This window comes from Cetorhinus maximus, chromosome 8 (genome assembly GCF_964194155.1).
Source record: "Cetorhinus maximus chromosome 8, sCetMax3.hap1.1, whole genome shotgun sequence".
Taxonomy (NCBI): domain Eukaryota; kingdom Metazoa; phylum Chordata; class Chondrichthyes; order Lamniformes; family Cetorhinidae; genus Cetorhinus; species Cetorhinus maximus.
This window is the reverse complement of record NC_135886.1, coordinates 38,907,293-38,921,429: the sequence shown is the minus strand read 5'-3', so window position 1 is coordinate 38,921,429 and position 14,137 is coordinate 38,907,293.

Genomic DNA, 14,137 nt, shown 5'->3' with positions numbered 1-14,137 from the left:
GACCTTGACCAGCTAGATGAGTAGTTCTGCTAAAAAGCCACTCTTAGTGACAGACATTGAAGTCCCCATCCAAATTAAATTCTTGCTACCCTCAGTGCTTCCTCCATGTGATGTTCATCATGGAGGAGTACTGATTCATCAACTGAGGAAGTGCAGGAGTGGTAATCAGTCATAGGTTTTTTTGCCCATGTTTGACTTGATGTTATGAGACTTCATGGGGTCTGCAGTTGAGGAGGAGTTGACGACTCCCAAGGCAACTCCCTCACAACTGTGTACCACTGTGGCGCTGCTTCCACTGGGTCTATCCTGTCAGTGGGACAGTACATGCTCAGGGATGGTGATTGTGTTGTCTGGGAAATTGCCTATAAGATTTGGTTCAGAGAGTATGACTATGTCAAGCTGTTGCTTGACTAGTCTGTGGGACATCTCTCCCAATTTTGGCACAAATAAGGAGGACTTTGTTGGGTTGGGTGTGCCATTATAATTTCTGGTACCTAAGTCAATGCCAGGTGGTTCATCCAGCTCTGTTCCTTTTTGCAGCAGTTGCAACTGAATGGTTTGTTTGACCATTTTAGAGGTAAGTCAAGAGTCAGCCACATTGCTGTGGATTTGGAGTCACATATAGGCCAGACCAGGTACAGATGATGAATTTCCTTCCCTAGTGACCCAGATGGAGTTTTATAACAGTTGATTATAGTTGTCACGGTCACCATTGATGAGACTAGCTTTCAAATCCAGATTTGTTTTTTTAATTAATTGAACTTAAATTCCAACAGTTGTTGTTGGGGTATTGTAAACCTGTGTTCCCAGAGCAATAGGCTGGGCCTCTGGATTACTAGTTCAGTGACATTACCGCTTCACCACTGCCTTGAACTACAGTCTATGTGAGATGGGTACATCCACAAAGATTTTTGGTAGGTAATTCCAGGATTTTGACCCAGCGAAAATGAACAGAGGGTAATATATTCCCAAGACAGGATGGTGTGTGACTTGAAGGGGGACTTGCAAGTACTGGTGTTCCAAAGCACCTGGAGTCCTTGACCTTTTGGATGATAGAAGTTTGAAGTTTAGAAGGTGCTGATGAAGAAGCCTGGGGAAGTTTCTGTAGTACATCTTGTAGATGGTACACATTCCTGGAGAGGCATTCCAAATTCTCCCCAAAGTAAGGTTATAGTCCTGTTTTAGAGTGACTTCTAGTGGCCCCTTTATGCTCCCCACGTTTGCACTGGAAATTCACAAATGATGTTCTAGCGTAGGGTCCCGATTTGAATTTTTAAGCAGCCTGCACCTGTTTCAAATGACCTTGTTGGGCACCTATTTATGGCTCACCTGAAAATTGTAACAAGACAGCCATGGGCGCACAAGGGTGGTCACTTAATCCCTACCATTTTCAACAAACAATTCATAACTGGAGTAGCCAGCAGTTAAAAATTATTAGCCTTGTGTGAAGGAGTGGCCTGGATTTTTTCTGCTAAACAAAGAAAAGTAAGATGGCTGCTACCAGTGACCTGATCATAGGGTTGGCGCTCTGTCTGGGAGCTATCCGCAGCAATTTCAAGAACAAAATAAATCTTTTTTCAGCTTCTGGAATTTCACAGTTCAGTGTACAAACCCCTTGTAATCAATGAAAGCAGAGGAAGTGCTGACAAATTGGCTCCCCCATCCTGAACTACCAATCAATGAGAAAGATCGAAACTCATTAGTGGAAGAGATGCCAAGAACCAAGTTGTCTCTTTTCTAAAGCGGAACAATGACACTCTGGCCAGCAGCATAGAAACTAATTGTTAAGCTGCAATTAGCTAGTATTAGGCCAGGTCACATGACCCCAGCCTCTGGCCTTTTGGGCAGTTTTAGCATTACTTTTTTGAGCCTCATAGTCAGACTGCTGTTCTAACATCAACTGGACAGAACTCTACCAGCAAGGCTAGGTAAGCAGCCAGTTACCATCTCTAAACTCCAGGAAGCATGCTTGATTTTAAGTGTTTCTGATCTTAGACGGTTTCTGCCAAATGCTCAGAGCACAGAAAGCCCATTGTTCAGCAGCATCATTCATTTCAAGGATTTTTCATTAACCAACCAGAAACTCATTGGAACTGAACCCACACCTCGAAGGAAACACCCTCTGGACCCTGACTTTGGACTCTGGAACACACATGAACTAATGTTCATTTTTTTTCCGTGATCCTTGTACTGTCAAATACATTTTCTCTATTTCCCCCCCCGCCGACCCCCACCTTTTACTCTGTGTGTGTGAGTGTGTGTGCGTGCATGTGTGCATACATGTGTGCACAGAATGGGAAATGGCAAACACTCCTTTTTCCAAATTTTGCATGCGTAAAATAAACTAACCTTCTGAGGTTATCCTAACTCAAGTTTGCTGTGAATTATTAACAAAATTGGATCACAAAAACTGGGGGATTGAGAAAACATGCCACCGCCTATCCTCTTAAAAACTAATGCAAAACCAGTCCATTTTGGGGTGCAATTAATGCCCGCAGCTCCAAACGTGTCCAAGGACAAAACTCCAGGCCTCTCTCTGCTTAGCTAAAATCCACCTTTTTTTGGTCCAAAACTATGTTGACTTCATCAGAATAAGACAAGTTGATGTAGAATTTGATGATTTTTGTATGAACTAGATGCTTTCTTTTAGTTTTATAGAGGCTCCATTTTCCATATAACTGACCGTGACCTTTATTTCCATGGGATATGGACCAATTAAATAGGTGGGTTAAACGTGGTTTTTAATTTGGATAAATGTAAGTGAATGCATATCGGAGCGTAAAACAAGTATGTCATGAAGAGGTATCCATTAGCAAAGGTGGAAAAAGATTAGTAGATTACAAAAGTATGATTATTGATTCAGAAAATGGGGTTCTAGCAATACTCCAATTAATTAGAAGCAAGAAATGCATGGTGAGCCAACTGTAATTTTCATTGATGCTGTAATTTCTATAATTCATGATTTCCAGATAATGTGAACCCATTGCCAGCAATGTTAAACATTCAGATGAATTTGATTAAAAGACACACACACACAAGTTGCTTTAGTTTCTAAATAGATGATTTATGAAGCTGTAGTTGGAAGGTGGTGTATAGCTTTAGCCACCTGACCTTGACAAGGCCACTGATAAGATTGCAGAGGCATGGATAAGAACAATGAATGTAATTTCAGGGCTTAGGACTCTGACCAGAAGAAAGATTGAGTAAGGATATGATGTAAGTCATTAAAATTACAAGCTGATCTACCATGGTCTGCCAAAGGTACAACTAGAATATTGCACCAGATTTTCAATCACCCATGGGGATGAGGCCAGGCGTAGGCAACTTTGAAAATAGCCCTGGCAAAACACTAAATCCTTACAAGCCACCTGAACTTTTGTGACTTAACCAAGAAGAAATACAGAGCAGAGTTAAGTGTAAAAAGCATTGGTTAAGTTATGCTTAAAATGACTCAAACAAAGCAGAAAATGTTAACCGTGCAAGATAAATCAACACGCAAAATTTATTAGAAAAGCCTTGTACATTGGAACCAATTTTACGCTTCAGTTGGACATTCTTACTCAATTCATCTGTTTCCATTTGAGGAACAAAACAAACGTTTTAAATGGCAAAATAGAAACTCCTGCTGTTACAAGGTTACATTTTTACCAATTGGAAAATAAGCAAGGTAAAATGTGCAAACTTTGTTGTCTTGACGTGGCAGTGCTCACTGCTGTCCTCGAAGAAAGCTGTTCACAAAGTGATCACGAAGCTTCATTAATCATCTGTTTAGAAGCTAAAGCAACTTGTGTGTGTTTTTTAATCAAATTCATCTGATTGATTAACATTGCTGGCAATGGGTTCACCATGGGAAACCATGAATCACAGAAATCGCAGCATTTCCCTTGACTCCTCCCCTATCCCCTTGACTCCCCCCTCACCCCTCCCCTTGACTCCCCCCTCCCCTCAACCCTTGACCCCCCCTCCACTATCCCCTTGACTACCCCTTTCCTCTCCCAATGACTCCCTCCTCCCCTCTCCACTCTCCCGTTAACTCCCCCTTCCCCTCTCCCTTTGACTCCCCCCTCCCCTCTCCCCTTGACTCCCCCTTCCCTCTCTCCTTGACTCACCCCTGTAATGGAAATTACAGCTGTTCACTAAGAACTAGCAAGCTCAATGGCGTGGGTTTTGCTCTTCCTAATCACTTCATTCTGGTGTCAGATAAGCCAACGATATTCAGCAACAGTGATGCCATCAAGCTGGCTAAGCAGTCAAACATTGAAGTATTCTCGGAGACAGATGTACTGATTAACCTTCACTTTTTAATCATTTTTGCAGAGTGAAATAACCATTGGGACACAGATATGGGATTAGGGTAGAAACTGAAACATTTCAAGCAAACTTCAAAAAATACATATTTAATTATTTAAACATCTATGACACTTCTAATTGCGATGGAGATGTTTGACATACCACAAATATAAAATTAGTTTTTCAGGTCAGAGAGATGGTTCATGTTGTAGGGTGGCCAAGTTGTACTATTAATGAAAGAGTTGATCTGCAGACACTTCTTGGAAGAAACATTAAGTTTATTTACAATATGCTCAGCAGCAACTACACATTTGCTTTCATCTCCATCTCCACACTAACTGCTGAGGTAGCCTGAGCTACTCTCCTATTGGTTACTACAGATCGTGTGATCTTCCTAACAAGTATTATTCTTAAAGGTACATTACACACAAATAAAAGCATAATTGCTACAGTTTAGCAGTAACTATGGCTTATGTTAGGAGCCGGTGAGGGACCGTTAACATCCACAGAGAAATCCAAACACCTTGTTTTAACAAATAGAACTACACCACAAGTTACACATTGTTGAACAAAAACAAACTTTATTGTAAAAAATAGACTTAAACAAAACAAGCACGATTAAATTAACAATATGGTTTTATAGCTAAATATGTTATGCACTCAGTTCTTTTTACTTCCTCCAAGAATTCTCTTATACTTTATGATATCTTAAGGGTTATTTACTTCTGTCAAGACCACCCAAAAGTATGCTGCAGTCCACTGGAAGCAGCTGATTTTATTCTCCTCAGTTCCAGCTATTGGTCAAGAGTAAGACTTTCATTTACGATCTCTTCATTGTGACTGCCCAGTCCCTTGTTACGGACATATGAACATACCAATTAGGAGCAGGAGTAGGCCACTCAGCCCCTCAAGCCTGCCCCGCCATTCAATAATATCATGGCTGATCTAACTTTAACCTCAAATTCATATTCCTACCTACCCAGATAACCTCTCACCCCCTTGCTTATCAAGAATCTGTCTACTTCTGCCTTAAAGATATTCAAGGACTCGCCTCAACCACCTTTTTGAAGAAGAGAGTTCCAAAGTCTCACAACCCATTGAGAGAATTTTTTTTCTTCATCTCTGTCCTAAATGGGCAACCCCTTATTTTGAAACATTGAACCCAAGTTCTAGATTCTCCCACAAGAGGAAATATAATTTCCACATTCACCCTGCCAAGTCTCTCAGGATCTTATATGTTTCAGTCAAGTTGCCTCTTACTCTTGATTGAAACACATAAGGTCCTGAGGGGACTTGACAGAGTGAATGTGGAAAGGATATTTGGTTGCTTTCTCAATACTTGATTTGGTTGCTATCCCAATACTTCCATGCTAATCTGATGATTGCTTTCTTTTGGCACAAGACTCCGTGGGGACCACTGTAGATTCTTCCACTAGCTGCAAACCAAGCAATCTTCCAGCTTCAGCTCCCTCACAAAATTTAAACTGAGATTAAGCATCACCCACATTCCAGGTGATAAGTGATGAGGTTGGCTTTTTCTCTGATTACACTGCAGGACTGCTAATGTTATTTACTTTGGTTGTCTTCTCTCAGTGAGTTGCAATCTGCACAAGCCTGATCCAAGCTGCAACCAACTCTCTCAGCAAACACCCAGGTAAATTGAAATCAGAGAAACTCTCTAAACTCCACCCATCTCCTTGATGATGTAGCATGTTCTGGGATGTCCTCAAACCAACCGTTAGGTTTGAAGCATTAATCATTTAAAATGTCTTCTTTGATCTGAAGAAAGAAATGGATTTTACAACCTTTCAGAGTTTACTGAATGCTCTTAAACTAATTTAGCTCCAACACCCCAAACAAAGTCATCCCTCTGGGCTGCCCTTACTGCAAGAGTTGCAGACATCATGTCTCCAGTTCTTTAGTAAGCCCACCTGATGTTTTATGATCTTACCTTTCTAACTGACTTTTTAAGTCAACATGCCCCAACCTTTTAAGTGTCATAAACTCCAGGCTTGTTTCATTGCATTTAACTTCTATTTTCTACAATTAAAACTTTAATTCCTGAACTAAAAGTTATATTCTAAAACACATGAACCATAAACTAGATATTCGCAACTCTTGGTACACCATTAAAAATCCTGAGGCACCTCAGTCAAGAGATATAACTTTTTAAGTGTTTTTACAGTGAGACTAATAGCAAAAGAAGTGGGGCTGAATTTTCCCAGAATTGCACTAAATGCGGTAGCGGGCAGGTAAAATGGAGTCCTACCCGCCAATGAAAATGACAGTTTTTCATGCCATATCTCCCCGCACCTGCCTCATTATATGTTCACTCCCATGATACATGCCATTTCCATGGCTGGCGGGCTTTCATTTGCCCGCTCGCCATCACCCCGCTGTTGCATCACGCTGGCTGCCACCTTTAAAAGGCAGCCGCCAGCAAAGCGCTCATCGTCACCAGCTCACCACAGCTGCCCAGGAGACATGGCCAGCAAAGGAAAAAAGATTGCAGCTCCCCTGCTTCAGCGACAGGTCCCTTGAGCGACTGCTGGATGCCGTGGATGCTCGCCAGGATGTGCTGTACCCCCACTCTGGCTGCAGGATAGGCAGCAATGTCACCAACCCGGCTTGGGAGGATGTGGCAGCAGTGGTCAGCGCAAACGCCCTGCAGAGGAGGACAGCCACCCAGTGCTGCAAAAGGATGAATGATCTCCTCCGTTCCGCCAGGGTAAGTCACTCTTTTCATTACTCCCAACTCACACACTCACAAACCCATCACACATCCACAGGGCCCTCACTCACTGCCAGTGCAAGGGACATCACCATTCAGTCTTTCACACACACCATCATTGTCCTCATCCCATCCATGGGACCACTCACCATCCACACAGGCCAGGCATACTTATCATTTGGCCCAGCAGGCATCCTGATAGTTGGCCTCCAACAGTGTGTATGTGAGAGGGATGCTGGGCAGCTCGATCTCACTTCAGCTACCCCTTCTGCTCACAGAGTTGGCCAGGGGCCCTCGGGCATCCATAGGGAGGAGGATCAGAAGGTGCACGATCTGGGGCCATCCACCCAGGTGACTCTGGGAGTGGCCGGCCCACCTGAATCCCCTCTTCTTGTGACCTCCGCAGATCCAGCGCCACAGGCCGAGGAGGGTGCCACTGCCACACAGCAGGACCCCAAAAGCAGGCCGGGGCCCTCCAAGTCTCGGCCCTCCTGAGGACGCCTGCCAAAGCAATCACAGTCAGCAAGCTGCCTCCACCTCTGCTGTGGATTTCTGGGGAGCACCAAGATGTAACGGCAGGGTTAGGAAAGTTAAGAAGATAAGGTTGCACAGCCTGGGCACGGGTGTTGATCACTTGTACATACTGTTCACTATTGTCAATAAACACCTAAGAATATCTCCCTCCCTGTGGCTCCTTGTTCTGATGAGCAGCGTCCTTGTCACTCAGATGTGAAACCTTTCTGCACAAGATAAAGACAGGTGTCTCAGTCCAGGGCCTCTTCCCTGTGCTCTGTGCAGCGTTTAGACCACAGTGATGGTCCAGCCTCTCACTCCTGGAAACATTACTGATGCCTTCACCTCAGCAGTGCTGATCATTGCTGCCAGAGTGTAGTGGGCAGGTGCCACAGAGTTCCCTCATACTCCCTGGGTGCTCTCAGCACCTTTAAGGTGGGGCTGTCCCCATCACACCAGCACCAGCGACCAGTGATGCTGTGCACCAGCTCCTGAAGGGCTGAGGTGCTGAAGGCAGACACAGCATCAGATACGTCTAATGTTTCATGGCTGCGTCTCTGAGATGGCCCTGATCATGGGGCGCAAGCGAGTTGCCCTTGGCCAGACAGGAGTCAGGCATTCTCAGAGGCCATGTGAAGATCTATGGAGTATCCTGACTGCATGCTGTCATCATCCTCCTGCGATCGAGTGACTATTAGGGCCTCTACTGCATCTCCATGACAGGAGCATTCTCACAGAGGGTATTGATGCTGCCATAAGCCAGACTGGAGTCAAACATTCACAACTGCGATGTGAGGATCTATGGAGACACCTCACTGCACATCGTCATCATCCTCCACAAATCTGGCAGCTATGAGGGCTGCCCGAGAACGACTGCCTCATCTAGCCAGTGTGAGAGCCTCATCCCCGTCATTGTCACCACAGAGGACCTCCTCAGCCTCATCCCTGTCAGCGTCCTCCTCATTGGAGGAGGCATGCAGCTCCTCCATCTCCTCCTCAGCCAGCTCCTCACGTCGATGCAGCGCCAGGTTGTAAAGGGTGCAGCAGACAATGATGATGCATGACACTCTCTGCAGACTATATTGCAGGGCTCCAACAGACCAGGCCAGGCACCGGAACTGTATCTTCAGCATCCCAATGACCTGCTCCATCAAGTTGCGAGCTGCAGCATGAGCCTCATTATAACACCGCTCTGTTGCTGAGGCCGCCGCATGGGTGTCATCAGCCACAGCTTCTGCGGGTAGCCCTTGTCCCCAAGGAGCCAACCTTGCAGCCTCTGTGGACCCTGGAAGGCTGCAGGGATCTGCGAACTGTAGGCATCATGCACATTCTCTGGAAACCGTACACAAATGTGCAGAATGTGTTTCTGGTGGTTGCATACCAGCTGCACGTTGTGTGAGTGGAAGCCCTTGCGGTTGATGAAGTCCACTGAGTGTAGCGATGGAGACCTGAGCGCCACATGAGTGCAGTCAATCGCACCCTGTACCTGTGGGAATCCTGAGATCAGGGCGAATCCAATGGTCCTTGCATCCTGGCTGTCCTGGTCCCAGGCAAAATGCACAAAGTTGTGTGCCATGGAGAAGATGGCATCCATGACCTCATGGATGCATTTGTGGGTGGCGGATTGTGAAATCCTACAGAGGTCACCTTTGGAGCCCTGAAAGTAGCTAACGAAGTAACGGTGGAGGAGAAACAGAGGCAATTCTCCTAAGCAAAATCTATTACATAATCCATAGCTTGATGGCTCCAAACACACCAAATTTCAAATCCTTCACTAAGGAAGTCAACCTCGTGAAAGGACATTTTCAGCCTAAACCCTCAGTGATCAGGCAAAGATTCAAGTTTAATTCTCCAGTAAGGGCCCCATGCGAGTCGATCACAATGTACATCACAAAATTTAAACAGTTAATGGAGAACAGTGATACTTTAAATGACATGTTGTGAGATAGTTTGGAATCGATGCCTTTCAGTGCCATTTGCTTGCAGAAGTTGAGGTAGACCTGAAGCGCGCCATGGAGATAGTGCCAGCAATGGACTGTGCTGAGAGGGGCTTGCAGGCTCTGCAGAGTGGGCAGCATGGCGCCATTTTGCAGCGAGGGTGGGAACATGCCATCAGGTGTGGCATCAGGGAGGCTACAGTGAAGCGGGACACTGTCCCTATCACTAGAAAAACAAAATCAAATGCTGGAAGCAGTTCACCAGTAACCCAGAAGTTAAGGTGTTACCATTGTGGGGGAAATCATGCACCTGAATTCTGTAGATTTAAAGAGGCAGAATGCCATGACTGCCACAAAAAAGGGCATGTTGTTAAACAGGGCAAAACTCGATCAAGGCAGCCATTCTGACAGCAAGTCAGGTTAAATGAAGTGCACAATACAGAAGAGCCAGAAATTACTGAGGCTGATGTTTATTTCCTACACAGTCTGAAGGCCAGGAAATTTGAACCAATCAGTGTTACACTTCAAGTAAATGGAATGCTCATGGAGGTGGACACAGGGGCATTGACCACAGGGCTGGGAGAACACATCTTTAAGTATCTCAGAGAAGGTGCCCAGCCATTGGGTTTGGAGAAAACCGTGCTCAGTTAAAAACATTTACAGGAGAAGCAATACAGGTGAAAGGCGTCAACTCTGTATCCTGTACCATACAGACAACAGACAGCTCAGCTACCAATAACTTGTAACTGGAGAAGGACCTAGCCTTCTGGGCAGTGATTGGTTGAAGAAAATCAAACTAAATTGGTCAGAAATGTTTCGGGACAGGACTGGAGAAATTCCAGAGTTGCTGAAAAAGTATGACCGAGTATTCTGAGATGAGTTGGGGAAAATCAAAGGTCTGCAAGCTAAAATATACAAGGACCCTAATGTAACACTCCAATTTTTTAAGGCAAGGCCTGTGCCTTACGCTTTGAGACAAAAGGTTGATGCAGAATTATGTCGTTTGGAGAAATTAGGAATTAGACAGCCAGCCCAGTTTTCAGAATGGGCAGCACCCATAGCCCCTGTGCCAAAGCCAGACCAAACCATTCACATCTGCAGGGATTATAAATTAACAGTAAATGAGGCTGCAAAATTAGACAAATACCCTTTCCCAAAGATTGAAGATCTGTATGCTAAATTTGCAGGAGGAAGGTCCTACATTAAACTGGACATGAGTCATGCATATCAGCAGCTCGAGCTGGACAATACATCAAGGAGTTATGTCACCATAAACACATGAAAGGCCTGTACCATGTCATGAAAATATAATAATTTTCATAATATTATTGTGATTTATTGTAGAAGTGGGTTAATAGTGGGGTTTGGATTAGTTTCTTTGTGTATGTGTGTGTGGGGGAGTGGGATTTAATTGAATTGGAGACAGCTGTTGTGGAGGTTTTGAGTTATCAACAAGAAACTAGGTTTAAAATGCTAAATATGTAAACATGGCTGAAGTTTTAGAATGTGAGGCGTATGGAAAATTTGCATTTTTAGATAAATTAGAATAGTTTGAATTTCAAAGAGATGGTAAGATGTTACACCTAGCCAGAAGAAGCTAAGCCAAACAGTGTGTTCATTTTTCCCAAAGGTTACTGATAAAATTAGTACTAGGAAAGATTTATATAATAAGAAAAGCAAAGTTGCAAAGACATATTGGAACAATGGAATTTGCATTAAAAAGGGAGAAACATGTATACAGGAGATGAGGCCATATGTAAGGGGAGAAAGCATTCTAAGATCTAACACAAGTGTGAAAAGCCCCCACCCTCTGTGCATCAAGTTGCTGTCTACAGGAACCAAAGCTGAGAAAACACATTTTGAATGCGACTGTCCAGGGTATTGAGTTGCTTTGCCTGGGTCTGTTTAAATCTATTTATTTTTATTGTTGCCTTAACAGAGGTGTAACTGGGAGCAAGATTAATTAGGGGTTTTAGGAGTTATTATAGTAGTAATTTGTAGACCTATGTATGTGTTTGAAATCTTTTCTTTTGTTAATAAATGTTTAATTTAGTTTTCTAAAAAAAAAACTTCTGAAGTCACAGTAACCTTATTACTTCTGAATTCAATGCACATATCTCAAAATAAAAAAACAAATTGCAAAACAGTTGTGACCAAGTTCCATGATCAAGTTTCCCTCGTGGATTTGAACATATCATCTGCCATATCATACCAGTATACATGCCTATCCTTTGGTGTGTCCTCTGCCTGTGTGATTTTCCAGAGAACCATGAAAACCTGACTACAAGGACACCCCTGAGTTACCTGGACGACGTTCTAATCACAGGATCCACTGTAGCAGAACATGTGGCAAACCTGAAAAGATTCTGAAGAGAATTTTAGAGGCTGGCGTTCGTTTAAAAAAGGAAAAGTGCACCTTCCAAGCAAAAGAAGTTACATATCTGGGTCATTGAGTGGATGCCCAAGGTTGCATCCATTCGAGGAGAAAGTCAGGGCAATCAAGGAAGTGCCCTCTCCTACCAATGTCACGGAGCTCAAGTCATTTTTGGGCATGGTAAATTATTATGGTTGATTTTTGTCTAATCTATCTACAGTGTTAGCCCTTTTGCATTTATTATTGAAGAAAAACCACAGATGGTCCTGAAAGTCACAGCAAGAGGAAGCCTTCACTAAGGTTAAGAAGCTTTTACACTCATGATGTCTGCTAGTGCACTATGACCCGTCTAAGGAATTGATACTCACTTGTGATGCATCTCCCTATGGAGTCGGAGCAGTACTGTCACACAAGATGGAGAATGGTCTGAAAGACTGATAGCATATGTATCCAGAACCCTTTCTGCAGCTGAGAAACGTTACTCGCAAATTGAATAAGAGGGCTTATCTATCGTATTTGGAGTAAAGAAGTTCCATCAATATTTACACGGTCGACACTTCACCATAGTGTCAGATCACAAATCACTGTTACGATTGTTTAGTGAAGATAAGGCAATCCCACCGATAGTTTCTGCTAGAAGTCAAATCCGGCTTTAATGTTGTCGGTGTACGAGTACACTTTTAAGCACCATCCAGGTGTGCATATAGCAAATGCAGATGCCCTCAGTCATCCCCCTTTGTCCAACAGTGTTACACATGTACCAGTACCTCAAGAGACAGTACTTGCATTAAATTTCATGGACTCTTCACCAGTCTGTGCAAGGCAGATAAAGAATTCTACGAATTGGGATCCAATTATGGCAAGAGTCCGTGAACAAGTATTACAAGGATGGTCAAATGCACAAGTTCCTAAAGAATTAAAACTATTCTTGTACATAGATCTGAACTCAGTTGTCAAGATGGTATCTTATTATGGGGAGCAAGAGTCGTTGTCCCTGTGCGAGGAAGAGAACCATTATTGGGAGAATTTCATAGTGCACATCCTGGTGTTTTTAAAATGAAGATGCTCACACAAAGTTATATCTGGTGGCCAGGTGTAGACATTGATATAGAAAAAGTGTTAAAATACTATCACTAGTGTCAGCAATGGCAGAAGTTGCCCGTTTCAGCTCCACTGCATCCATGGGATTGGACTGGTCAACCCTGGTCAGACTACATAAAGGCCATTTCTAGGTACCATGTTTCTTATGATTATCGATGCCCATTCCAAATGGATGGATGTGTTTGAAGTGGGATCACCTACTTCATCTGCAACCATTGAAAAACTGCGCCAGAATTTCAATGTTCATGGATTACGTGAAGTTATTGTGTCAGACAATGGTATGGCTTTCGCTAGTGCTGAATTCCAAAGGTTTGTGAACCTAAATGGGATTAAACACATCAGAACAGCACTAGCATCATCCCTCGTCTAATGGTTTGGCAGAAAGAGCAGTACAAACCTTTAAAACAGGCATGAAGAAACTATCAGAGGGAACATTAGAAACATGAATTTCAAGACTCCTGTTCAGCTATCACACAACTCCTCGTGCGTGATGAAGTGCTGACTTTGTACAAGATTGCATCTTGTATTATCTAATTTATAGGGGAAGGTGGAGAGAAACCAGGGGAGTCAGAAAATGAATCATGACATTCACAGGAAAGGTCGAGAATTTACTGTGGGAGAGACAGTTTTTTGTATGAAATTTTGCATCTGGACCGAGATGAGTCCCTGGTACAATCGTCTACAGGACCAGTATCTTAGGTTTGACTATAAAATATTATAGCATAACCCATCTGTTAAGAGCAAACCACTAAAAACTAAGTGGGTTAGTTTGTGACCAAATCCAGAACATTCAGCAACATGCATAAGGCAATGATAATGCTCTCCACAAAATGGCTCAATATTCATGGTTAAAGCTGGAATCTGTGGATGTAGTAGAGTAACCGTACTATATTCAGTGGCCATGCCTATAACTTCTGATAATGGCATTTCTCTCTGATCTCAGTGAAGTTCTTGACACCTGTGAAGAACAGTACTTGAGAAGTTGCTCAATTCCCCACAGCAATAAAAGACCAGTGAAGTGGGATACATATAATGTTTATTAATATTTGTTCGTAACCTTTGTCTCAGAAGTTACTTATGTAGCTCGTCTCTTTTGAACATTGAGTATTAGAACAAAAACAGAATTACCTGGAAAAACTCAGCAAGTCTGGCAGCATCGGCGGAGAAGAAATCAGTTAACGTTTCGAGCCT